The sequence below is a fragment of the Gopherus flavomarginatus genome, chromosome 4 (genome assembly GCF_025201925.1).
Source record: "Gopherus flavomarginatus isolate rGopFla2 chromosome 4, rGopFla2.mat.asm, whole genome shotgun sequence".
NCBI classification, from domain to species: Eukaryota; Metazoa; Chordata; order Testudines; family Testudinidae; genus Gopherus; species Gopherus flavomarginatus.
Window position 1 is genome coordinate 91,416,483 of NC_066620.1, and position 26,655 is coordinate 91,443,137.

A 26,655-nucleotide genomic window follows, 5' to 3' on the forward strand; every position below is an offset into this window, starting at 1 on the left:
GGGTAATACAGCATGTGCACTCTGCCTGAGCACCAAGCAGCTCTGGAAGGGTTTGTGCCTCCTTGAGTCACAATCCTTCCCAGAGTTCACTGTGGTAAGATGTGATTTCTCTCCATTCCCAACATAGGGCAGACTCTCACTGGAAATAAGGAGCAGATTTTTCACAATAAAGATGACTAATCATTGGAATAATTTATCAAGGGATGCAGTAAATTCTCTATCACTTGAAGTCTTTGAATCATGACTGGATGTATTTCTATATGATGTAATCTAGCTCAGCCAGAAGTTATGGGCTGGATACAGAAATCACTTGGTGAAATGCTGTGATCAAATCTTCTGGCATTAAAATCAATACAGTTAGATTGGACCTATGTACCCCATATATAAGGCCTACTTTTCTGACAGAGTTTTGAGCTGGAAGTGGGTTAAGAAAGATGTGAACAAGTTAGATGGCATTGGTAGCTGTTGGTCTTGACAGGTGGAATGGCCGAGAAAGAGTCTGCAGTTTAATACTGGTTTATTTTCTGAGATTTGTAATTTTTTTATATTACACATACGTCGGGGAGGGAGGGTAGGTGGACTTCTTAAAAAATCAAAAAGTGTCTGTGCACATACATATGTATTTCCTCTTTCTTGAGATAAATTGGAGACTACATTTTATTATATTTAAGGATGAAATCTAGCTCACTCACTCACTGGACCAGATTCTCAGCTGTTGTGAATCTGTAAATTCAATTGACTCCAGTGGAACTATGCCAACTGACACTGGCTGTGGAGTTGAATTCATTCAAAAAACAAAATTGAATGCCTTTCAATCTATCCTCACCTCCTGCCCTTTAGAATATATTGTAGTTAATTATATCGATTCAATATTTTAAAAAATGCACAAGCTGTGCATTAACTGTAGGAAACATTATTTGGGTTTAGAATAAATTTTCTATTGCCTCTTTGCAGTTCTTCCTCATGCCTGCTGTCGGAAATGCATCAGAATACAAAAGAGAGGCTAATTGACAGGTTTATGGAGGCTGAAGGTATGCTGTGACCTGAAATGAGGACTGTTCTCATAATGAGAGACAGTTGAAAGATTATGTATGTGGAGCCTCTAAAATAGATTCTCTGGCTCTTTTTCAGAAGCCAGCAGATGGTAGCAGAGTCTATAGATCTCAGAGAAGGCAAATGTACATTAAATACTATTACTGCCCTTATTCATTTGCCATTCATCTTCACTTGTCAGCCTCTTCATAAGTGCCTTCTGTAGTGCTGACCCTGAAATTACATCATTTAATCTGTAATCATATATTGCCAACATTTCTCCTTTTTTATCACTTATCAACTGCATTAATTCTGCTGCCTTACGAACCACCGATAGCTTTAGGCAACTCTATTTGGAAAAGAGAGATTCATAAAATGTAACACACAGAAGAGGAAGACCTGACATGCCTGAGAGAAAGGGAGGAATTGTAAAGGAAGAGGGAATGAAGGAAAAGAGAGAAGTGTGGGCAATGATTTTCTTTTCTTCCCCTTCATGCTAAAATGTATTTTGAATTCTAAATGGCTTATTAGTATTGCTGCTATTTGAGTACTAACCACTGAGCTCACCCCTAGACAAGACAAGGAAGGGAAAGCCAGGCCCTGCACTAAAGAGTTTATCATCTAAACAGAGGAGTAGCACAAGGCAATGGGAGACCCCCAGGAAGGTTCTGCCTAAGAGTTTTATACATGTCTGTCCAATGGGTACTTCAGAGTGTTTCTAGTGAAGTAGGCTTCATAGAGAAAGGGATTGGAGGAGGGATTTGAAGAAAGGGATGGGTGTCTGGTTCGCGAAGAGAGGGAAGGAGTTCCAGGCACTTAGTGCAGCATGGACTACAGAAGAACTTGGCCTGCTTGACTAGCTGAGTGGTTTTTTGCCCCTCTCTCCCAATGTTATCAAGCCCCTGAATAAATCAGACATTTGGGGCCGGAAGGACTGAGTCAAAACTCAAAAACCAAATGCTGCCACATGTTGGTCAATGGATGGGCAGGTTGGAAGTGGTATCAGGATCTGAACTACGTCCCATTAGCTCAGCTATAGTTATATTAAAATATGCTTTCACCAAGATGTGTGAATTGAAGGATTAAACTACCTAACATGCCAACAGAATTAACAATATAGGCCATTGGGTACCTCCATCTGTTTCCTTGTGAGGCATTGGCAATGTGATAGAGAAACAACATAAGAGTTGTATCTTGTCACCTTCTTAACCATACACACATCTGTGGGATGGATTGGGGAGAAAGGGATGGCAAGTGCTAATTGCTAGTTTTATATCCACCAAAATAACTTAGAATATCACTACTAAGATATCATTGGAATAATTACAACTTTTTTTTTTAAGACTACTGTACATGGACCCTAACAAACGTCTACAAAATTACTTACATTTCCTTTTTAGGGCTGCCATAACCAGCTCAGACTCTAGATGGTAGTGTGTAATCACTGTATTAGGTCCTGCCTTTTGTAATGGTCTCTTACTTTTTTGAGCCTCTGCAAAATGAAAGGAAAACAGAGCAGCAAAATGAAGTCAGCAAGAAAACTACCAAATTAAAAAAAAAAGTCATAGATTTTTGTTTGAGACTCCATATTTAGATTAGCTTTCATTTTTGTATGATGGACTAAGTATTATAATAGTACTTAACATATTAGGATTTAACATTAATGAGTTATACTCTATTGAGACATCCTTTTCATGAAATTTACTGGCAAAAACAAAATGCAGAATTCCTTAAGAAAAAAGTATGTTCCTTCATTTCAATTTTCATTTATTTCTCATGTCCTGCTGCACGTGTGTTTTAATATCTATACACACACAAATATACACATGTGCATAACCACCCAAGATGCATACTGTATTTCAAAATATATACTCGTTCCTATATTGATAAGGGTGCCCTACACATGAATTAATATTATTACAAGGAAATATCTCAGTGAGAACCTTTATTTTCAAACACAGAGAGAGAGAGAGAGAGAGAGAAGAGAGACGCATGCACACAGAGAGTGCTTATTTACAGAAGATTTTACATGACTATTTACTAGAGAATTCAGTGGGGGGAAAAGGTATTTGCCTACAGATCATGTGGTGCATATGCTTTCTGTGTGTGTGTGTGTGTGTGTGTGTGTGTGTGAGAGCGAGCGAGAGAGAGAAAGAATGCCTTTAACCCTGTGTGTCATTCCATTTTTAAGGAAAACCTGGCTGTTGTGAAAGAGAGCAGGATAAATTGCATATTTTGCACAGAGCTATAAAAGTATGTCTTCAAGACATAACATATACTGTATTGTGGATCTTTAAAGAAGATAAAGAAACAACACAGGCCCTAAAGAATCCCTACTTCCAAACTTCTGACTTCAGAATTAAGATTTCTCAGGGGAAACACCTATCAGCACAATTGCATTAAAGCTCATGGAAACTCTCAGGTAAGACCATTAAGACTTGCATCCAGACCAGCTACAGCTGGGGTGCCTTCCTACCCAAACTCTCAGGCTCTTGACTTTCAAACAAGCTTATTTTACACTTCTAACATATCACCACCCATACACATTCAGTTCCTAGTAATCACAGGCAAAGGCACAAGCTGAACTCTGAACCTAGCCAGATGAAAATACCTTACTGAGGCAAAAAAACCAATTGCCTCTTGAATGTGATTTTTTTTTTCTTACCAGGAATCAGACATGTGTATTATGAGTGGTGGTATATTGGAAGGGAAGGGAAATGTATATTGGAGGTGAGGCGTCTGTGTTGATCTGGAGTTTAATGACACCTTTACTGGTGACTTGATTATTTTATGAATTGAGTTGATAGGTGATGCATTTGAGTAACGTTAACTCTAAGGCAACGAAGTTTTTTGTGAGTATAGGAATTTCCCTGCTTAAAAACAAACAAAGAAGAAAGAAAACACTAAAAGAAGCCTCTTCTCCCTTGCATTGTGCCCCCTATTCCTATGTGCTATCACTCAAGTACTTATGCTTCTGCTATCCTGCATAGGCTCTTGTACTACTATCTGAGCACCTTCCAGCCCAGTGTTAAATGACATGACTAACATCTATCACATATGGTTCGTTCTCCCATCATCTCCCCAGAGGGAGAAATGCAGTGGAGTGTTTTCTAATGGAAGGGTTTTTAGTGTACACAGAGTGATGTGTTTATATGGGAGAAGCAAAGGCTGAAGAAATGTGCCCTGCATTTACTCATTCTTTGCAGTTCACCTCTCTGCTCCCTGAATTCCCCTACTAGTGTTGTGGGGAAATAAGTTTTTTTTCTTTATAAAAACTGAACCCAGTGTTGTTGTTTTTTAAAATTTCTATGTCATTCTGAAGTATCTACATGAACCCATCATATATTCAGAGCTTTTCTGGTTACTGAAAACATTACGATTGGATTTCTGTCTGTAACTGAACGCTTTAACAATTTCAAACACTAAGAAGAGAAGATAAGTGAATAGCAACATTCTTGTTGTTTCTGTTAGGAAACAGGAAATTATAAAACTATAATTATAGAGGGGAATGGGAATGTGTAAAGAGATGGTTGTGGCTGTCAGGTGCAATCAACTATAATACAGTGATGGAGAGGAGAGTTAATAGAATTGTGAATTTTGGAGGGTGGGTCTAAAACCCCTAGATTCTCATTCTCATTCTCTGTCTGCATTTTTCTAGAATCTTGAAACCTCTGTAGCATGTACATCTGATGATATAGGTTGGTATGAAGCATCCTATTCTTCAGTCTTCAGTGCTGAATTCACTAGGGTGGTTGCTTCTCATTCTAACTGTAGCAAATGTGAAAGCTATTGATCAATACTGCAAATGGGTGATTAGTGTTCAGTGGTTACCAAACATCAGTGTATGAATTTATCTGGCTCAACATGCTTAACATTGATGAAAGTGGTAGGAAACAATGGATTAAATGGGCTAAAGAAATGAGAAGAGAGAATTTTTCTTAAGTCAAATGTAAAGGTTTGCAAGAGCTGTTAAGAAGCAGGACAGACAATATTTGTGCTCATCTCAAAGTTAAGAAAATCAGTTTCTTCAGATTCTTACACATGGAATATGCTACCGAATGAAATGTCTACTGAAGTGGAAGAGTAGAGCATTATTTGATTCTACAATGGAGACATTTTTGATGCCATTCACATCCAAACCCTACCTGTGATGATTAAACCTCTGCTTCACTATAGTTCTTCAACATCAGTTTAATCCAGGAAAAATCTTTGTTTGTATCTGATACCCCCACAACATTACAAAGTCTAGTGCTTTTGTAACAAGTATATACAGAATGGTTGTACTTCCATTTTCAGTTGTTATTCGTTCTATTGGTATCCCCCCATATTAAATATAGAGAAGAGGTATCAAACTAGTGAAATATTTCAAAATGAAAAACAAATGTTAAGTGCAAATAATGTATGTATACAATGTACACACACAAATTGCCATACTGGGATCAGATTTGTGATCTATCTAGTCCAATAGCTTATCTCCAACAGTGGCCAGTACCAGATACTTTAAAGGTAGGTGCAAGAACCATCAGAGGACCAATATGGGATAATTGGTCCTCCATGAAAGTTTTATCCTTCTCTCAAATAAAGATTGACTTAAGCCTTGAAGCATGAGCTTTTTACATCACTTCCAAAATTCTCTTTAAGCATTAACTCTTATAATTGTAGATATTCTTGTTATTCATATAAATGCCTAATCTCACTTTTAAAATAGAAATAACTATAAATGCAGAAGATTTTGAGGTTAGCTTTGGTTAAGTATTTACAAGTTAAGATGCTTATCTGAACATCAGACTATAAATCTCATAAAAACAGTGTTTCTTGTGAAATTTCCACTATTCTTTACATCTAGTTTGGCAATATAGTGAGAATAATACCCTGTGTCAGAGAGCGTCTGCTTCCTCTCCTTGGTAAGACCAGGAACTACAGTGTCATGTATAAGCCCTGTGGTGTGTAGTATTAGGGAGGGAGCTTTCTGCTACAATGTTTTAGTGATCTGGAGGAAGAAACAGGATGAGTAGACCTTATTTGCATGTTTGTTACCCAGTATCCCAGTGTGAATATCTTGGTTGTTCTGTTTAAAATTCATTTAAGTTTTGAGTAATTTAAGTAATGAAATGTTGTTATCCTTATCACGTGACAAAAGGGCAAAGGAACTATCTTGACCTGAATGGGGAGTTGTCCTAACCACACCTCAGTCTTGCACCGCTGGGTGGTGGAGCTTGGACCCAACCCAGGCAGAGAAGGAGGGGAAAGGATTTCCTTCCTTGTGGTGAGGAGTAAATCCCTGGTGGCCAGGATTCTGTGCAAGAGTCCTATATTCCATTTTAAACCACCAAAGATACTGTGGGTAAATGTTCTGCTTATTCAAATAAAAGCATGCGATCACCCTATTGTTTTTCCAGATTAATGCTGTGTGCTTCTTAATGAAGTTCTCTTTGTTTTAATCATAGACACTGTGTTTGTCAGAGAGGACATGTTGCCTTTCAAGGTAGCCTAGTGAAGGTATTTTGTTTTTCCCTGGTTTCTGGTTGAGAGCTTGAGCGGGTGGTATTTTCAAATTAAGGGGAATCTCTAGATACCTGAAATGGCTCCATGTTGCTGCCAACACCAACAGGCAGAAGGGTTACATATAAAGTTGTTTTTGTTTCTGTTTTTAATTCCCAAATACATCATACTTTGCGAAAAGGTCACATCCGTTTGGGAGCAGGCATGAAAAGTAGGCCAGTTCTTGATTTTAGATATACTTATCCCTAGTCATCACACTACCATCCTCCTTATCACAGAGTGACTTGATTTTTGTTGGGTGCTTTACAACAAACTTCCTGCCTAAGCACTTAAATGTATATGTAAAGTGGGAGACTTGAGTTCAGGGTTAGTCTTTTACTGTACTTTCCCACGTAAGAGATTTGTTTGAAATACTTAATTAGCTCCTGAGTGCATTTAAAATTAGCCCAATGGCATCTTTAACTTCTTTGCTCCAGAGATTAAAAAAGGCCATCACCTACAGTCCTCAACTAAAACTCTCCAATGCATCATTAGTGATCTACAACTCATCCTGGACAATGATCCCTCGCTTTCACAGGCCTGGGGAGGCAGGCCAGTCCTGGTCCACAGACAACCCGCCAACCTTAAGCATATTCTCACCAGCAACCACATACTGCACCATAATAACTCTAACTCAGGAACCAATCCATGCAACAAGCCTTGATGCTAATTCTGCCCACATATCTACACCAGCGGCACCATCACAGGACCTAACCAGATTAGCCACAACATAACCGATTCATTCACCTGCACGTCCACCAATGTAATGTATGCTATCATGTGCCTGCAATGCCCCTCTGCTATGTTCATTGGTCAAACTGGACAGTCCCTATGGAAAAGGATAATGGACACAAGTCAGATTTTAGGAATGGCAATATACAAAAACCTGTAGGAGAATACTTCAATCTCCCTGGACACACAATAGTAGATTTAAAGGTAGCCATCCTGCAGCAAAAAAAACTTGAAGATCAGACTTCAAAGAGAAACTGCTGAACTCCAGTTCATTTGCAAATTTGACACTATCAGCTCAGGATTAAACAAAGGTTGTGAATGGCTAACCAACTAAAAAAGCAGTTTCTCTTCCCTTGGTGTTCACGCCTCAACTGCTAGAGGAGGGCCTCATCCTCCCTGATTGAACTAACCTCATTATCTCTAGACTGATTCTTGCCCACATATTTATACCTTCCTCTGGAAATTTCCACTACATGCATCTGATTAAGTGGGTATTCACCCACAAAAACTTATGCTCCAATACAATTGTCAGTCTAGAAGGTGCCACAGGACTTTTTGTCACTTTTTACAGATCCAGACTAACACTGCTACCCCTCTGATACAAGAATTTGGTGCGGCAAATGTGTTCAGGAGTGTTCTTGGGCTCCAGTGGGAGGTTGGTGGTGAGCAGGAGAAGCCAGAGAATAGAAGTGAGGGAAGGAGACAGTTGAACAGTAGGAGAAGTGCCAAGCAGGCAGGAGGCTGAAGCAGGAATAGAGGGTTCCAGAGCAGGCTGTAGGCTGCATGCAGGTTGTCAACAAGGATTGGTAGTGTTGAAAGGTGAACCTGAAAGAGAAGAGGAGAGTCTATCTGAATGTAGGAGCTGCAGAATCAGTTCAAGGGCTGTGTCTTTGCTAAAGAAATGGTTTCAGCTTGGTGGGAGCACTCCAAGCCTTTGAAGGAAGCTGGAAAATGCCACAGTGGAATTACTTAAACTTATTTGTTACCATTCTTATAAATGGTGCTCATTAGAGAGACACTGACAAACTATTCATTGTTTTAACGAGTGTGTTAGCAGGCAGAGTGCTATGTCCCTTCCTGTTTTGGGGACATCCATATCCCTCCCTTCAGCAATCCACCAACCTCCTGGCTTGTTCCCCTTCTCTCACTACCATACTTGAGGAATCCAGCGTGGGCTCCTCCTGGAAGTATGATGATAACTTGATTACTGAACCCTGGTTATTGTTCCACTGAATTCACTGTGAGCAGTGCACGTATATCTGCAGAAACACTGGAACTCCTGGTTTGCTTCAATTAAAGGGTTAAGTTTTGAGCCTCTTCTTCTTCTGGAAGAGTCCACGGAAAGGGCATAAAAAGGGGAAGAAAAGAAATGATCATCCTTGGAAACATATAAGTGAACTTGGAGTCTTACCCCAAGGTAGAAGGATACATGCTTCCTTCAGTTCATGGCCTTGGTAGAGGACTAGAACTCATCTGCCCAATGTTTGGGTGGAGTTCTTTCACATAGCCTGATCTCATGATCGAAAGAGCAGTATGGTGCTTGGGGTATATGATAAGCATAATTCCAAGATGGTGGCATATAAAGATAGGGTACAGAAAGCCCAAACAGACTGCAAATTTTTCAGGCACCAAATATATATGCACAAGGTAGTGGATGTTTTGATAACAGTCCACCTCAGTAATAATTCTTTATTGGTGAATGAAGAGTAGAAGGTAATGGGTTGAGAATTGCTACCTTCTGCTTCTCATCTTGCATTTCTGTAGTGAGTGTCCTAACAATTCTCTTTAGCCCAGAGCCAAATTCTGTATTGATTAACACCCTGTGCAGTTCCATTGTTTTCAAGGTGATTGTATGAATTATAAATAGAAAATTTGTCCTCAGAGGTCAAAATCTGCAATCAGTTTCACTTCACTGGAGTATTACTCATACCCTTGACAACAGTTGCTTAAAGTTGTGTACTTAACTTAGTTGCCCAAGAACAGATTTAAGTCACCTAATTTTTCAGAGGTGCTGAGCATCCACTACTCACATGGATTTCAAGTGGGTGTTGCAGTTGCTTTACATCTCTGAAAATCAGGCCATCTTAATTTAGCCCAAAGTTGGGTACCTGACACTTGAAAATGTTGCCCTTAGTGAATAATAAAGAATTTCTGATGTTAGACTTCAATTCCAAGCTGAGCTCAGATTGATAGTCAGCTTGGCATATCAACAGAGGACCTATCATTACTACTTCTCCCCAAAGCAAAAATCTCCTGGTTTGTTGAGGTCCTAGGGCTGGAAGCATTGTGGAGTTGATAACGATGCAGCTGTCTATCATTCCTGATTCGAAAATAAGCAGCATTAATTCTGGGTGCTCTTGTCATAAATTAAACTCCTTCTGGGGATTAAAAAAGAGCAAAAAGACTAGATAAAGAAATTAATTTGTTTATGTAATAATGAAAAGAAGACTCAGAACTGGAGCCTTATCTGCTGCAGGTTTGGGAAAGAAATCTCAACAGCCCCATAAATTGTGTGCTTTTATTATTTGGTATTCATCACATAAAAAGAACACAGATGAAAAGTCCTGACCTTTTCACAGGCATCAGTAAAGCTCTGACAGTAGTCAATAGTTGCAGTTAATAGTTGTGCAATTTAAGATCTGCAGTATAATGATACATTTGTAGAAAGTTCCTCCCCACACCAGAGCTATGTGAATAACAAACCAGTGGGAGCAGGTATAAAAATAAAGCATCTCCTTCCTGCTAGTTATTATCCCTCCTATAATTAGAATTGCACTGAATTATCCAGGGAAGAATCAGATAAGGCATCCAGGATGAGTGAGGCAAGGGAAGGAATCAGGGAACCAACCTCGTGCTGGTGGCATGAATATTGTGTTAAACCACTGCTGCCCTATTATTCACCTGCATAAATGCTCAGGGGTCACAAAAATACAATAATCTTTTGGAGTATACTTTGGTATTGGTGAGGTTTTATATATATCTAATGTAATTTGATGTAACCAGGCACCTAGGACTGTCCAGATTGAGCATCAAGCCTGGGGAAATTTTAAATCACATTTTATAATAGATATTTTTTCAGTTAACTGACTTTTCAGCTATTTCATTTTTTAAAAACACACACACATACACAGAGCAAAAACAGTTTCTATTTAAAAAAAAAAATTAAGTGCCTACAAGCTTTCCTGTGAGTAGAAGCTGGTAGTAGCTATTTCAGGACCTGCACATCTGGTGCCTCATAAATGGACGTGCCAGACCCATCGCAAATTGTTTAAAACAGTATTTAGACCAAATACCCACTATCAATTCAGGTGTAGAAAGAGAGAGAACCCAATTAGAATTAATTCTGGGCCCAAACTCTAGCAGATGTTCAATTACCCCTGCTATTTGCACTGAATATAGTCAAAGGGCATGTTAGGGTTCATATACACAAGATTTCAAGAGGTTTTTTAAAAATCAATATACAATGCCAGCTGCAGTAACACGCTGCAAACCACCAACTGTCCTATTTGTAAAATCTGGTTGTGATGGGTGTATTTGTATAAAGTTTGATGTTCCTCTGGGATTTCTCCTCATAACTAAAAACACGGTGGATTGCGCTGGTTCGGTGGGTGAGGACCACAGTTGTTTCTGCCACTGCCCTCTAGTAGATTAGAAATCCTTCCTATTCCTATCTGCAAAATTGTTCCTTGCAGTCTATCTATTTAAATTGTATTCAGGCAGCTGCTTTCATCTATACGTGATTCTGGGATGCATTAACAGGTGTGTTGTAAACAAGACACGAGAAGTCATTCTTCCACTTTACTCTGTGCTGGTTAGGCCTCAACTGGAGTATTGTGTCCAGTTCTGGGCACCGCATTTCAAGAAAGATGTGGAGAAATTGGAGAGGGTCCAGAGAAGAGCAACAAGAATGATTAAAGGTCTTGAGAACATGACCTATGAAGGAAGGCTGAAGGAATTGGGTTTGTTTAGTTTGGAAAAGAGAAGACTGAGAGGGGACATGATAGCAGTTTTCAGGTATCTAAAAGGGTGTCATCAGGAGGAGGGAGAAAACTTGTTCACCTTAGCCTCCAATGATAGAACAAGAAGCAATGGGCTTAAACTGCAGCAAGGGAGATTTAGGTTGGACATTAGGAAAAAGTTCCTAACTGTCAGGGTAGTTAAACACTGGAATAGATTGCCTAGGGAAGTTGTGGAATCTCCATCTCTGGAGATATTTAAGAGTAGGTTAGATAAATGTCTATTAGGGATGGTCTAGACAGTATTTGGTCCTGCCATGAGGGCAGAGAACTGGACTCGATGACCTCTCGAGGTCCCTTCCAGTCCTAGAGTCTATGAGTCTATACTATAAAATGCAGGACTAAGACTCTCTGGCATCTATACAGTATGTTGCTATATCTGTTCCTACAGTAAAAGCAGGGAAAAAAATTCCAATGTGAAGAAATTCTGTGCTGCTTTTCTCAAGTCAGGCTCTGTCATTCCAAGAAAGCATTGCAGTACTTAATTGTTAAGTTAATCTAGTGGTACCAAAGTCAGTGGGTAAGGGTAAAAATCTGCTTGCCTGGGACAGGAGTTGGGGTTTGCTGAATCTGCTTCCCAAACTGGTGATATATGAAATTCTTCTCTGGAAAGCTAGCACCCATGAATTAAGAACTAGAACTGTGTGTGTGTGCTGTTGAGAAAACCACCATCCTATAGGACAAGTGGCCTGCGGGTTAGGTGGAGAACCTGGCACTGAACTGGTTATTGTTCTTTCATGCTCGGAAGACCAAAGAAAAGCCTTTTTGCTCTCCCCTCCTAAGAAAAAAGTGTAGATCAACAAACAAACAAATGAGAGTCCACAACCTCCCCTCCAAGAAATGTAATATCTTTAAATAATTTAGATCTAAAATGCTTCATTTTGTCACATTTTAATATTCCTGAGCTGAGGTTGATAACAACACATCAATCTCAAATTAAGGCAGCATAACCTTGGGAAAGTCTCCTTTTATTTTTGGAGATACAAGGTGGATTGGGGAAGTGAATGTTTCTTGTGGCGGTTGCAAAGGACGGCAGGTTTCTCCTTTTAATGAATGTGGTAATGTTCAGTAACAAGTGGTTGTCTGTAGAGTTTCATCCTTGTGAGCTGCTCCTTTCCTTGCTAACTCTAGCTTGAACCCAAAAGAGAAAAAGTGTGAAAACAAGGTATTTGAGTTCACGTAGGAAACAGAAAACTGTTTTAGACATAATCAGAATAGAACCTTCCCCAACCCTGAACTGTACCTGGTTTATGTAGCGTATTTAGCTGTGTAACTATTTCACATTTATCAGAGGGGTAGCTGTGTTAGTCTGGATCTGTAAAAGCAGCAAAGAGTCCTGTGGCACTTATAGACTAACAGACGTTTTGGAGCATGAGCTTTTGTGGGTGAATACCCACTTCATCGGATGCATGTAGTGGAAATTTCTAGGGGCAGGTATATATATACTTGCATCCAATGAAGTGGGTATTCACCCATGAAAGCTCATGCTCCAAAACGTCTGTTAGTCTATAAGGTGCCACAGGACTCTTTGCTTATTTTACATTTTTCTGTGTACTGTACCTTTAAATCCCTTAGAACTCTGCAGTCTACTGAAAAAGGCAGCCATTCTGGGTAAACCATTCTGGGTTCATTTTAAGGCAGACTGTCAAAGAAGAGAGTGACATAGTATGCTCTTTCATGGAGTCTTTTCCTTCTATCTTGCATTGCTATTTTCTTAAAAGTTCACCATCAGATAGAAAATAATATTCAAAAGTGAAGATTGTATACATCCTGGTACTAATTTTTTTTTAAATAACTCTTATGATGATAGCTCAGTGGTTTGAGCATTGGCCTGCTAAACCCAGGGTTGCGAATTCAATCCTTGAGGGGCTATTTAGGAATCTGGGGCAAAAATCTGTCTGGGGATTAGTTCTGCTTTGAGCAGGTGGTTGGACTAGGTGACCTCCTGAGGTCCCTTCCAGCCCTGATATTCTATGATTATAAGTTAGTGCTGGTCAGAAAAATGGGACCAAATTTTTGATGAAAATTGTGAACTTCAAAAGTTTTTGACCAGCTCTGCTATATCTCAGAATATTTGTGTATATGTAGTTTTTGTGTTTCTGTTGGTGCCTTTCTTATTGTGTAACAGCAGCAGGCAGAGAAAGAGGGGAGGAGGAAACCTGATTGTTTGGTGATGTCAATCTTGGGACTGACCAAAACCCTGTTGTAAACATCAGTGGGGAGCAGGAAAGCTCTTAGTGCTTTATGAATAAGATTTTTTTTTCAATCAGAATCTACTATTTAAAGAGTTGCCCTATCAGAAAAATCAAATTTCAGAAACTTTGTCAATTCCAAAAGAGCCAGATTGTTTCCTTCTAATCTCAAAAAGTCACTAAAATTCTAAAGTACTTGTTTGCTACTTGTATGTGGAAAAAATTCTATTTTTCAGGTTAGAAAAAATGTGGATCATCAAAAAGAAAAATATTTGTGCACTTGCAAAAACATGATGCAGTCAGCGAGGTAGTTTTCCCGGTAATTCTAGTGTTATTAGAAGCAGAAAGTTCATGAGAGAGTGAGTACTTGAGAGATTTCCAGCCCAAATTTCAGTCACTCATCACTAACTTTTCAATGTAATGATTAACTTTTCCCATCAATAACAATGAAACTTAGCACTTTACATATAGCACTTTATGAGTCCCATACTGAAATGTGCTGAGCAGCTCCCACTGAGCTGTGCGGACTCAGCATATTCAGGATCAGGCTCTGCAGCCTCCTGTTCAAACAACGAATCAAGTAGTGAGGGTAAGGAAACAAAAAATGAATTGTTACCTTCCTTCCAAAACCAGTTAACGCATTAGATTCTGGTTGAATCACATTCTATATATTTTATATTCAGTTCCTGATTTAAGCAAAGCTTGCCGCTTTGTTTAGACTTCAGAGCCCCAAAGAAGAGTTGCATGAATAATTTATAATAAACAATTTATTTGATGAATTTTGCCTTTTTTGTTGTTCATGAATTATCCACAACAGATCATGACTTCTCAAATGCATTCACTTTTGAAAATGATTCACTGAATAATTCTAGGGCTATAGCAGGTCATCATCAGAGTTTTGATATTTGACATTGGAGCAGTTTTGATTGGACCCATTGATCATACCACATATTTTATGATACCTGACTGGATGGATCTCCTTAGAATACAATTTCCAGTCTGAGTCATTCTAAATAACTGCAGTATTTCCTTAAAACCTTTTTTTTGAGAAAACTCTTGTCAGTAACTTATTTGCTAGAGAATTCATAGGCAGTGAATGCAAAAGAGGCACAAACCTAGCTGAAGTGAGCTTGTAGTGACCTAGACTATACATAAAACTGCTGTTGGCAGCAGCCAGTACTTAAACATTTGGAAGTCTACGCCAGTGCATTGTAGTGAAGAATGTCTGCAGAGTTCCCAGAGCTTAAGTTAAGTTCATCTGAGTCTCAGTTACAGTCTTTGATCACCAAAATCTATACAGTCTGCTGAGTTGAAAGCCACTGCAACAATATCTTCTCTCTTGCTTGCAGAAACCTCCCTGGCATCCATGCAGATTCTTCCTCCTCTTCCTCCTCTGCTGAAATTACTCAGCTAACTGATTAACCAACCTCTCAGAGTAAGTATAAAAATAAAAACAAAGTGTACAATTAAAATACAAGAAATTAGTTTTCCCTCTCAATTTTCTCTTTCTATAATTAACACTGCCATGGCTTCCCTGTTAGAAGATTAACAATATCACCAATCAGCTACAAAATGCTTCAGAGTTAGGGAAAAACCAGGCTGCTTCCAGGGCTCATCTTCTCCCAACCCATATAGGTCGCATGGCCTTTTGCGAAGTATCTGCCCAGACAACTTGCCCTCAGTGGTTTCTGAGTCCAATTACAGGGACTTATGCCCAAAACTACCACACCCAATTCCAGAAACTTCTGGGTAGGGTGGTGTGACTGTGTGGACTAGGCCTCCCTGCTGAAGGCTTCAGAGTCCTGCCACATCCATCCCAGGAAAGGAACAGTGGAGCTAAGTCCTCCAAACGGCCTAAAGAGATTGTGCAGAAAAGGAGTCAGTCGGGGGAGGCTGCAAGGAGCTAGCCAATCAGAGGGTTGTAGGCTAGTATAAAAGGAGCTGCAGTGCAGACCAGAGTCAGTTATTTGCTGGAGCCAGAGGAGTTCAGATGTTGGTCCTAGCGGGCCAGAGGAAACTGCAGCACCATGGACAGCTCAGTGCTGGCAGGGGCTAGGGGAAGTGAGAAAGAGCTTCAGACCCAGCAGCCAGAACATGGAAAAGCCCTGATGGGAAGTGAAGCATTTGCGAAGGCTGGGGCTGCAGGGAAATGGCCCAGGGAACTGAAACCAGTTAAAGGGACATGGTGGTGTGTGACTGTATTCTTAGGGTACCTGGGCTGGGACCCAGAGTGGTGGGCAGGACTCGGTCCGTCCCCCGTGATAGGCCACTGAGGAAGTGGCCTGCAATTGAACAGTGATAAACCTCCAGAAGGGGACCTGAACTACTTAGTGGCCCAGCTGGAAAGCTGGGGCCAGAAGGGCTCCGAGAGCATGAAACTATTGTTTCCAGTGAGGAAGCCCTGGATACCAAGGCTGGGACTGTTTAGAGAGTGCAGATGTACCTGACTGGAAGGAGGCGCTTGTGAGAGGTGGGTGCCATGCCATTACAGGAGTGCTAATTGTGCATCTGCCTAGTATCAGTGACATAGATACAACTCATTCCTACCCTGCCCCCATAGATCTCTTTAAGAGATATCTCCCTATTAGGCACATGGGTTACACCATTGTCTGTGCATGTTCCTCACCATATTGAATTTCTAAATGACTTTACAGCATGATAGGTCATGGTTAGGTGGTCAAACTGGAGGTTATAGCTAGTACCATCTTCTTTTCCCATGAACATCTACAACTTCACCCTTGGCCCCACAAATCTTATGATCACCTCTATTTACTGGATTAGAAGCAGTTGCAACTTCCAGATGTCAAACACAAGTCTACAGCATTCTGCTGTCCATGAGGGGCTAATAACAAGTTCAGTAGATTCAATAGGAAGTCAAACTTTCAAAAGAAATGGAGCATCAGTAATTAAGCCTAGAGATCATGATGAATTAACACCTTAATTATTGTATATATCATCATATTTGTATTTCTGATGGCATTCCTTACAACCCATCCAAATAAAACAGGTTGATTATCTATACAAAGAGATTTATTCTTTGTGTCTCAATCTCTTTTGCAATGTGAGAGTTTCTTTGCAGAATTGCAAGAGAAGCATAATTGGTGATATGCAGAGTAGTTAATAGAAGAGCAGAGTTGAGTCTTAATTTGTTGAAAAGCTCCAGAGTAACAAATAATCATTTATGTGGCTGCTGAAGACATAATTACATATAATCTGCATCCCTTATGGAATGAACTGTCTCCTGTTCATACATATAGAGAGCTAATGTTAAATATTTTTCTAGTATAGGTTCAGTGTGTATCTGGAATATCACATGGGCCAAAAATATATGTAAGCAATGAGCATGAAAGGGTACGAAATTATGCTGGATACCTGCATGTTTCAGGCCTGAGATTTAAGATGAAAGGACAGAACATACAAACTCATGTAGGTGTCATTAAGTGCATTCTTAAGTGCTTTGCTGGATTGAAACCTATGTCAGCTCTAATGATGACAACTGAAAATATTTGAGATACAACAGATTAATATGAATTATTTTCCAAGTTACTGGGATGCTGCCGATGTGTGTCTGCAAGTGTCCTGCCAACAAGTCTACAGACTTATGTAGGGTTGAAAATAAAAAGGCGGGGGAGGGACAGAGGGGAAAAAATTAGCTGAAATGAATCTGAGATGTTTAAGGAGAGTCTTGAAAACTAAGAGCCAGATCCTTAGTTGGGGTAAATCTGCATGATTCCACTGACTTCAGATGAACTGCATCAATTTACAGCAGCTGAGGATCTGGCTCCAAGGTCCTGTCAGCTGTGCACTAGCAAAGACCCCAGGGAACATTTAATCAGTGTAAGTGTCTGCTCCAGTGCCAGGGGTTCTGCTCCTTAATGAGAAAAAAATCTCTGACCCCAATATTTTGTACCTGTGCAGCCATTATTCGCCTGGATTGCTCCATCCTACCACACAGAAAACTGCATGCATTTCAGTATGGCTGTTTGTGGGTAGCTTGTGAGATCCTTTGGGACGAGAGCAGCTATAGAAATGTAAAATTGTGATAAAGCACCCACGTTTTCTCTCTCATGCATGCACACACACGCACACACACACAAAGATAGGGTTGATGGAGCCAAAGAGACATCTGAGAGTCCCCAGAACATTGAGGCACTACCACACAAATTGACGTCTCTGCTAAACAAAGAGAACAATGAAATCCCATTCAGTAAATAAAACAATTGATATCTGACACTGAAATAAAACAAATTAAGAGGAGAAGAATATATTTAAGTGTTATCAAGAATGGAGAGTAAAGTGGAATATTAATGGGGTTTGTGGTCATAAAGATAATCACTTCTCCCCTCCCCCCCGCCCCAGATGATGGTGACGTTTAGAGGCAGAGAGAGTCCACACTTGCAATTGCTGATAACTGGGACACATCAACAAAAATAATGCAACCTGGCTTTGTCATGTCAAAATTCAGAGTTCTCCAAAAGCACTGTATAGAACAGTCCAGCCTAGCATATCATCTAAAGAAACCATTGCTGCAGAGCTATTATTCCTGCCCTTTATTGTGAGCAGACCATTTCCACCATGCATAAAACAGCCTGATTCAAGAGTATCAGATCAGAGATTAACTTTCTGCACCCAACTGCTAAAGCTGTCATAATAATTTTGAGGTGTACATTTAACCAAAGTAACAGAGCAGTGATCACTGCCGAGGACTAAGTCTTTACTTCTTTTATTCAAAGAACTAAAGTCACTACTGCTGTAATAATAGCATTGATCTGATTCTTTGTCACACTAAAAAGAGCTCCAGGTAAAATTAGAAATGTTTTTACAGATCTCTAGTTGTCTGATCCAAAACTCAAAGAGGTCAATAGTAAGACTTGCATTGACTTCAGTGGACTTGGATCAGGCCCTGAAGTAGAATATCTCAACTCGGGAAATGTGTAACCTGGTATGGCAGTAACAGGGTCTTTCTAGAGAGAATACTTAAGAGCTGTTATATCTGGAAACAATGTTTAGTTCACTGCAAACCATACAAACATAAATAAATTCATATCTTAATTAAGTGGTAGGACTTACATAGCACTGGAAGTGTTCAGATAATTATGTAGACCTTAACTGATCCTCATGACAGCTCTGTGACTTACATAAATGTTTTCTCTATTACAAGTGGGAAAACTGGAGCAGAGGAATGAAGTGATTTGCTGAAGGCCACATACCTGGTCAGTTTCAGAGCTGAGGATTGAATGCAGGGCTTTCCATTCCTCAACTGTGTGTGTTCTTGTGGGTCATGCTGTGTTTCCCCATACCTGTGCTCTATTAATATTAGCCATTTATTTGTGACAAACATGAGAAAAGTTAATTTGACAATGGCAGATTTCTGAAGCTGCTACATTGTCATGACCTCAGTTTATGATCAGCCAATTACAGCTTATTCTAATGACATAATTCTTCAGTTGGTCCACTGTCTTGTTCCTAGATAGTCTACTGGTGACTTTTGGCAGTGGATATAGCCCTTAGCAGCCTGCTGCATGTGAAAAGACCTAATAAAATAGATGAGTTGTTCCCACACTTCTTACTAAGGTGACTCACTAACTGCATTTTTTTTTCCTTTGCGGCCCACCATTACATTTATGTATCCTCTTACCTGGTACCACAACTCTAACCCCAGCCTCAGTTACAGAGAGGGGAGATGGAGCCTGCCCTGCATTCACCTGACAGCAGTGGCTCCTGTCCTCTGGGTCTGGGCCTGGCTCCCTGCTCCAGGCATTGCAACCTAGCAACCAGGCTAAACCTGAATGGTGCTGTGATCCTGTGCACCAGGTCGCGACATCTGGAGTGGAGAATTGGTGCTGATGAGGGGTGATTTCTGGGTGGGCTTGCTCTCCAATCCTTCCCTTTCGCACAAGGAGGGAGAAGTGTATGTTTGCCTAGGGCCCTTTGACCCATCTAGAACCTGCCTGCAGCCCACAGTTTGGGGAACACTGCAATATATAAATGTGCTAAAATGTGACTGGACTTCTTTATGCAGTGACATTGTAACAATCAGATTGATAGAGTTAAGGGCTAGTTTTGGATTTATACCGTATTGGATATAGAGCTGATCAGAAAAATACCCACATTTGGAAAGGAGTGATGGGGAGAGGAGGAAAATTTTCCACCTTCAAAAATCAGTTTAAAAAGTAAAAAATCCTTTCACCAGCTTTAATTGGAGATTTGGGAAGTTGGAAGTTGTGTTTAAGGGTAACTCCCTTTCTGTACAACAAACCTAGCCTAAATGTTGTTGGATGGGCCTGTCTAGTCTTTCTCCCTCACCAAAATGTTACTGACCCTTGTTTACCATGATCTCTGTACTATCGATAGGACCAGCCAGAATATTTTGCAGAAGGTTAAGTGAGATGATTTTGGGGACACATCCTAAGCTCAACTGACTAATTTTAATAAAAAGTTGGGTTCACTTCTCCTCTGGGGCTTGTGCACAAGTGGAACCCACCTGCTTTGTGGGATCTATGCTTAGTTGCCAGTAGCTTAAAAGGTTATTCAGGGAATCATTCGCCAAATGACTTACAGATTCATAGATACATAGACTCTAGGATTGGAAGGGACCTCGAGAGGTCATCGAGTCCTGTTCATTGCCCTCATGGCAGGACCAAATACTGTCTAGACCATCCCTGATAGACATTTATCTAACCTACACTTAAATATATCGAGAGATGGAAATTCCACAACCTCCCTAGGGTGCATGGGGTGCTTTGGTATGCAAGGCCCCCAGCTACTGGAGTTTTGGGCTCAATTTTCTGGTGAAGCTTAGCACTTTTCAAACATTGACTATTTAATTATCACAACTCCTCCTCTGAATGAGAGAGGCAAGTATTGTTAGCCTCATTTTACTTCTGGTGGGGGAGAAGATTAGGTGGCTTGACCAAGGAAACAGAGTCAACATTAGCAGAGATTAGAACACACCTGTCTCTTGCTGCTGTTTCTATGTTTGAAAGGAGGAGTTTGCAGGAGTCAAGATAAAAGACAAAGGGACAAGTATTTAGGTAGGAGAAATGGAAAGGAAAAATTTTTAGGGCTGTGGGGGAGAAAGAGAAGCAATAAGACAGACTGAGACAAAAAAATGACCTTAGCCCTCCCTCATTTTATTTTCTTGAATGAGCTTGAGTGCCGAATTTCAGTAATTCGGGTGTATGACATTTCTTTTACATTCCTTCCATGATAGGACGCAAGCCCAGTCACACTATGTACTGCACATCACAAATGCCAGGTACCTGAGTGACTATCTGTAATGTTTTAGCAGACCAGTTTTCATTTTCCCATTCTGTTTTCCTTGCCTAGTCCACTGTGTTTCAGTAAACAGAAATCAGAGAATTGTAGAAATGTAGGGCTGGAAGGGACCTCGAGGACACCAAGTCCAGCCCTCTGTGCTAAGGCAGGACCAAGTAAACCTAGACCATCCCTGAGAGGTGTTTGTCTAATCTATGCTTAAAAACCTCCATAACCTCTCTTAGAAGCCTATTCCAAAGTTCAGCTACCCTTATGATTGTCAAGTTTTTCCTAATATCTAACCTAAATATCCCTTGCTGCAGATTAAGCCCATTACTTCTTGTCCTATCTCCAGTGGATATGGAGAACAATTGATCACTGTCCTATTTATAATAGCCCTTAACATATTTGAAGACTTTTATCAGATCTCCCTTCAGTCTTCTTTTCTCAAGGCTAAACAGGCCCTGTTTTTTTTTAACTTTTCCTCATAGGACAAGTTTTCTAAACCTTTTATCAAATTTGTTGCTCACCTCTGGGCTCTTTCCAATTTGTTCTCATCCTTCCTAATGTGTAGCTCCCAGAATTGGACACAGTACTCCAGCTGAGGCCTCACCAGTGCCCAGTAGAACAATTATCTCCTGTGTCTTAAATAGTACACTCCTCTTAATACATCCCAGAATATTAGTCTCTTTTGCAACTGCATTGCATTGTTGACTCATATTCAATTTGTGATCTACTAAACCACCAGATTTTTTTCAGCAGTACTACAGCCTAGCCAGTTTTCCCTTGTTTTGTAGTTGTTCATTTGATTTTTTTGCTTAAGTGTAGTACTTTGCACTTGTCTTTAGTGAATTTCGTCATGTTGATTTCAGACCAATTCTCTGATTTGTCAAGTTGTTTTGAATTCTAATCCTGTCTTCCAGAGTGCTAGCAACACCTGCCATGTTGTCATCCACAACTTTTATAAGCATACTTTCCACTCCATTATCCAAGTAATTAATAAATATATTGATATAAAATACCAGACTCAAGACAAATCCCTCTGGGACCCCACTAAATACATCCATCCAGTTTGACAGTGAATCATTGATAACTACTGTATGGGTATGACTTTTCAGTCAGTTTTGCACCCACCTTATAGTACCTTCATCTAGACCACATTTTCCTCGGTTCCTTATGAGAATCTCATGTGGGACCAGAGCCATCCCTTGGGTAAGGTGAATTGGGGTGACTGCTCTGGTTCCATGCTTTGGGGGGTCCCATGGGCTGGTGTGATTGACCATCTTGGTCCCAGAAGTGACAGATTTTTCACTTCTGCTCTGGGTCCCGCACCCTCTCCCCGCAGGAACAGCCCAGTGTGGGACTATCAAAAGCATTACTAAAATCAAGATATATTACATCTTCAGTTTCCTCTCATCCAATAGACCAGTATCCATGCCCAAGAAGGAAATTAGATTGGTTTAGCATGGTGTGTTCTGGACAAATCCATTCTGGCTATTTCTTATCCTTTGGGTCCTTACAAATTGATTGTTAAATAATTTGTTCCAGTATCTTTCCAGATAATGAAGTTAGGCTGACTAGTTTATTATCAGAGGGGTAGCCATGTTAGTCTGTAGTCACAAAAACAATGCAGAGTCCTGTGGCACTTTAAAGACTAATAGCTTTATTTGGGCATAAGCTTTTGTGGGTAAAAAACCCACTTCTTCAGATGCATGGAGTGAGAAGTGGGTCTTTTACTCACGAAAGCTTATGCCCAAATAAATCTGTTAGTCTTTAAGGTGCTACTGGACTCCTCATTTTTAACTAGTTTATAATTCACTGGGTCTCTTTCTTTCCCTTTTTAAAGATAGGTACGGTGACTTTGGTAAACCAAGTGCCAGCTCTTGCCAAATTTATAGGTGTCAGCTGAGCACTGACAAATTTATAGCTGGAAACCAGATCAGCTCACCTATATAGTAGTATTGTTCAAGATAGGTGCTAGACTTATAAGAATATGTTTAGTGTTTAGACTCTATAAAATGTGTTTACACTGATTCATTCACTAATCTTACTTGTAATGTCTGTACCCTGTGCTATAAGGTAATATGTAAGCTTTGCTTTATAATTGTAACAATGCCTGCTCTGAACTTGTGAACCTAGGCAGGAAGAGCGATTCCTCTGCCCTTCAGGAAGGACTAATCAAGACTAAATGGGCCACTGTAGTGTAAAAACTTTGTTGACTGGCAGGGAGGGCTCCAGTGTTTTTGCTGCCCCAAGTGGTGGGTGGGGAGGGGGAGCCGCAATCGCAGCACTTCGGCGGCAGCTCTACCACCACTTCATTCTTCAGCAGCAATTTTGCGGCCAGTTCTTCCCTCCGAGAGGGACTGAGGGACCCGCTGGCGAATTGCCGCCCAAGACCTGGATGTGCCACCCCTTTCCTTTGGCTGCCCCAAGCACCTGGTTTCTGTGCTGGTGCCTGGAGCCGGCCCTGTTGACTGCTCCTTCCACCCATGAAGAAGTTATATGCAGGAGCTCTTGTCCCATCAGTTTGAACTCTGGGGAAAGGGCATATAGAGGTAATCACATCTCTTCGGTGTTTGGACTCTTACAAGGTCTGGAGCTAAGAAACAAAAGCAGAGATCAACCCCACACCCAGGGTCAACCTGGGTTAGCCATAGAAGACAGATTACTACATTTCTGTCACCTTTTGGAACCATAGACTGAGTCTTGTTTGTGTTTATGTTGCCTGCTTTAAATTGTAAATAACTCTCTCATTACTTTTTCCTAGTTAATAAATCCTCAGTTAGTTTGCAATAGGATTGGCTACCAATGTTTGCTTTGGTGTGAGATCTGAGGTACAGATTGATCTGAGGTAAGTGACTGGTCTCTTGGGCCTGGGAGCAACCTGAATATTTTGTGATTTTAAGTGACTATTTATCACTGAATAGTGGTAAGGTAGACTGGAGAGCCCAAGGGGACTGTCTGTGACTCCATGGTAAGACAGTTGCAGTGATCCAGGAGTTCACATTTGTTACTGGGTTGGTAAAATCTAATTATAGAACATACCACCAGTTTGGAGTGTCTGCACTGCTTTTTGACAACCTGCCCTGAGGCTGGCAGTCATGGTCATGAACTACACCAGGCAGCATGACAGGTACTATGCTTGCCCTTTTCCAGTCCTCTGGGATTTTATCCATCCTCCATGAGTTCTCAAAGATAGCTGCTAATTACGAGACTGCTTCAGATAGTTCCTTGGTTGAATTTCATTAAGTCCTTCCAACGTGAATACATCTAACTTGTCTAAATAGTCATTAACCTGTTCTATCCCTATTTTGATTTGTGCTCCTTCTCCCTTGTTGTTAATATTAATTGTGCTGAATATCTTATCACTGACCTTTTTAGCGAAGACTGGAGCAAAATAGGTGTTAAACACCTCTGCTTTCTTGATGTCATGAGTTATGAGCTCCCCTTCCCCACTAAGTAGCGGATTTGCACCTTTTTCTTCATCTTCCTTGTGCTCCTAAAGTATTTGAAGAACCTCTTTTTATTGTCTTATGTCCACTGCTAGGTGTAACTCATTTTATGTCTTAGCCTTTCTGATTTTGCCCCTACCTGCCTGCGCTACTTCTCCTTAGCAATTCATCCATGTTTCCACTTTTTTGTAGCTTCCTTGTTGACTTCAGGTGATTAAAGAGCTTCTGATGGAGTGATATTAGTCCCTTATTATTCTTCCTATCTTTCCTTCACGTTGGTATAGTTTGCAATTGTGCTTTAATACTGCATCCTATTTTTCTCCCTAAATTTCTCTCTAGCTTCCAAGTGGTGAGCTTTGATGTATTGCAGCCCAGTTGGAGAAAAAGGGGTGTGCGTACTGCATGTGACTTGATGGTATTTTTCTTTTTGAAATATTCTGAACCTAAGTGTCTGTCAAACCTTGATGGGGATGGTAGGGCCTATTGAGTGGAGCTGCAGCAGTTGGGCGTAGTGGTAGGAGATAGGGTTCAGAGCTGGAATCAGAATTCCAGAGCAGGACTGGAGAGAAACTGGAGCAAGAATGAGGCTGGAGCAGGATGAGGAATACAGTGGGAGCAACAGCAGGGCTGGAACAGGGCTAGAGTGAAAGCAGGGCTGGAGCAGGCTCAGACTTGGGGAATCTATTACCACCATCAGGCAGGAAAGTGTTCAAAGCCCTGGAGTGATGTTGAACAGACTGAGATGCTGTTCCTCCTGAGGGGCTTATATACCTGCCTGCCCTGGGAGTCACCAGACCAATTTCTGGCTTGTGGATTGGCTGGAGTCCAAAACAGGAGTGGCTCAGCACCTTACACTAGGCTCTGCACAGAAATGACATTCTGCTGAACTCTTCTCAACTTGTCTGTGAACATGGACTTTTTTATTCTTCATCCATTACAATATTTCATCAAAATGGGAGATGGCAAGTGTGCTGTACTATTTGGAAGAAATAAAGATGTCAAAACTTGTTACGGTCAGTGAGCAAAACAGTGTGGATTTTAGAATTACATAGTTTTAACTATTATGGAATTATTAATTTAAAAATCTATATAGGAATAAAGCATCTGGTGAATGAATAAGAGTAATTTCTCTCACTTGGATAATTTAAATACCTGCTGTCTGTGTCCTAAACCATATCTTCTCATAAAAGCTTTTACAGAGTCTGTCTGAAGGTTGTGAGCATCTAGGATTTATGGACAGTGTAAGGTCTGTCTATACAAGGATCTGAACCTGTGTTTGTAATTGAAAGATATCACCAATGGCTGACTGAAAACAAGGGGAAAAGGTCCATTTGAGGGGGAAAAAACACTTCAGTCTCTTTCTGGTTTAAAGTCCTCTTAGAACAGTGAGAGTCAAATTTTGATTTGGGAAGCAAAGCTAAAAGGATAGAAGAAAATATTTTATTGTTGGTTCTATTAATCCAGCAGATAGAGAAAGGATGTCTCTAATCTCCTACGTCTGTAATAATATCATCATTCTAATTAGTTTATTTCTGTGGCCATGTGATAAATTGCATTTAGTTTGCTCCTCTGGCAGCCTTGCCTGCACTCAGCCCATTAATCCTCTTCTACCCTGGCTAGTCCAAACCTCTGGTCAACTTTAAAACAACCTCCATCTCTCCCTTATTTTATTTTGTAAAAGATCTTGTAACAAAAATATTTTCTTCTTTCTCCAATGTGTGAATTTTCTCTCCCAAATTACTCAGAACCCAGGTTGCTATATATATACCAATACTGAATAACTGTCATGTTATTTCCATATCTTGTGTCTTTCTTTGCCACTGTCTTTTCAGGGGTATGGTCCATCCTCACTTGAACATGGTCTGTGTAGTCCATCATTAAGATTTCAAACTCACTTGTGTATGGAGGTGCCTGACATGGCTGTGGCCACTAATAAAAATATAACTCTTAATGCACTAGGCAGCACCAGCCCATGTATGAAAGGCCTTCTTTCCTAGGATCTTGTTTATGGCTTCATGTGTTGACTGTCAACTGGATATGATGTCATCTAGTACTCTGTTAGGGCCTGCTTCTGCTCCTATTATAAACAATGGAAAAAATGTTTTTGTCTTCAGTGGTGCAGGGTCACCTCTTTCTCTCATTATCTGGTGAGGCTGTGTATGAAGTGGGTTAGATCTTGTTGGAGAAAGGAATTTTCATCCTCTAACAATTTCCAACGTTTCAAAATTTGTTTTAGGACCACATAGGGATGAAATGTCAACTTGGAAATATTTCACAGAATGGAAATTTAAAAAAAAAATTGATTTGGAAACACTGAAATGCTGACAAAGCTGAAATGTTTTGATCAAAATATTCAATATAATCTAGAAAATGTAATATATATGAAGCAATTAATAAATAAAAGTTAAAATGAGAGTCCAAAATAAAAAAATG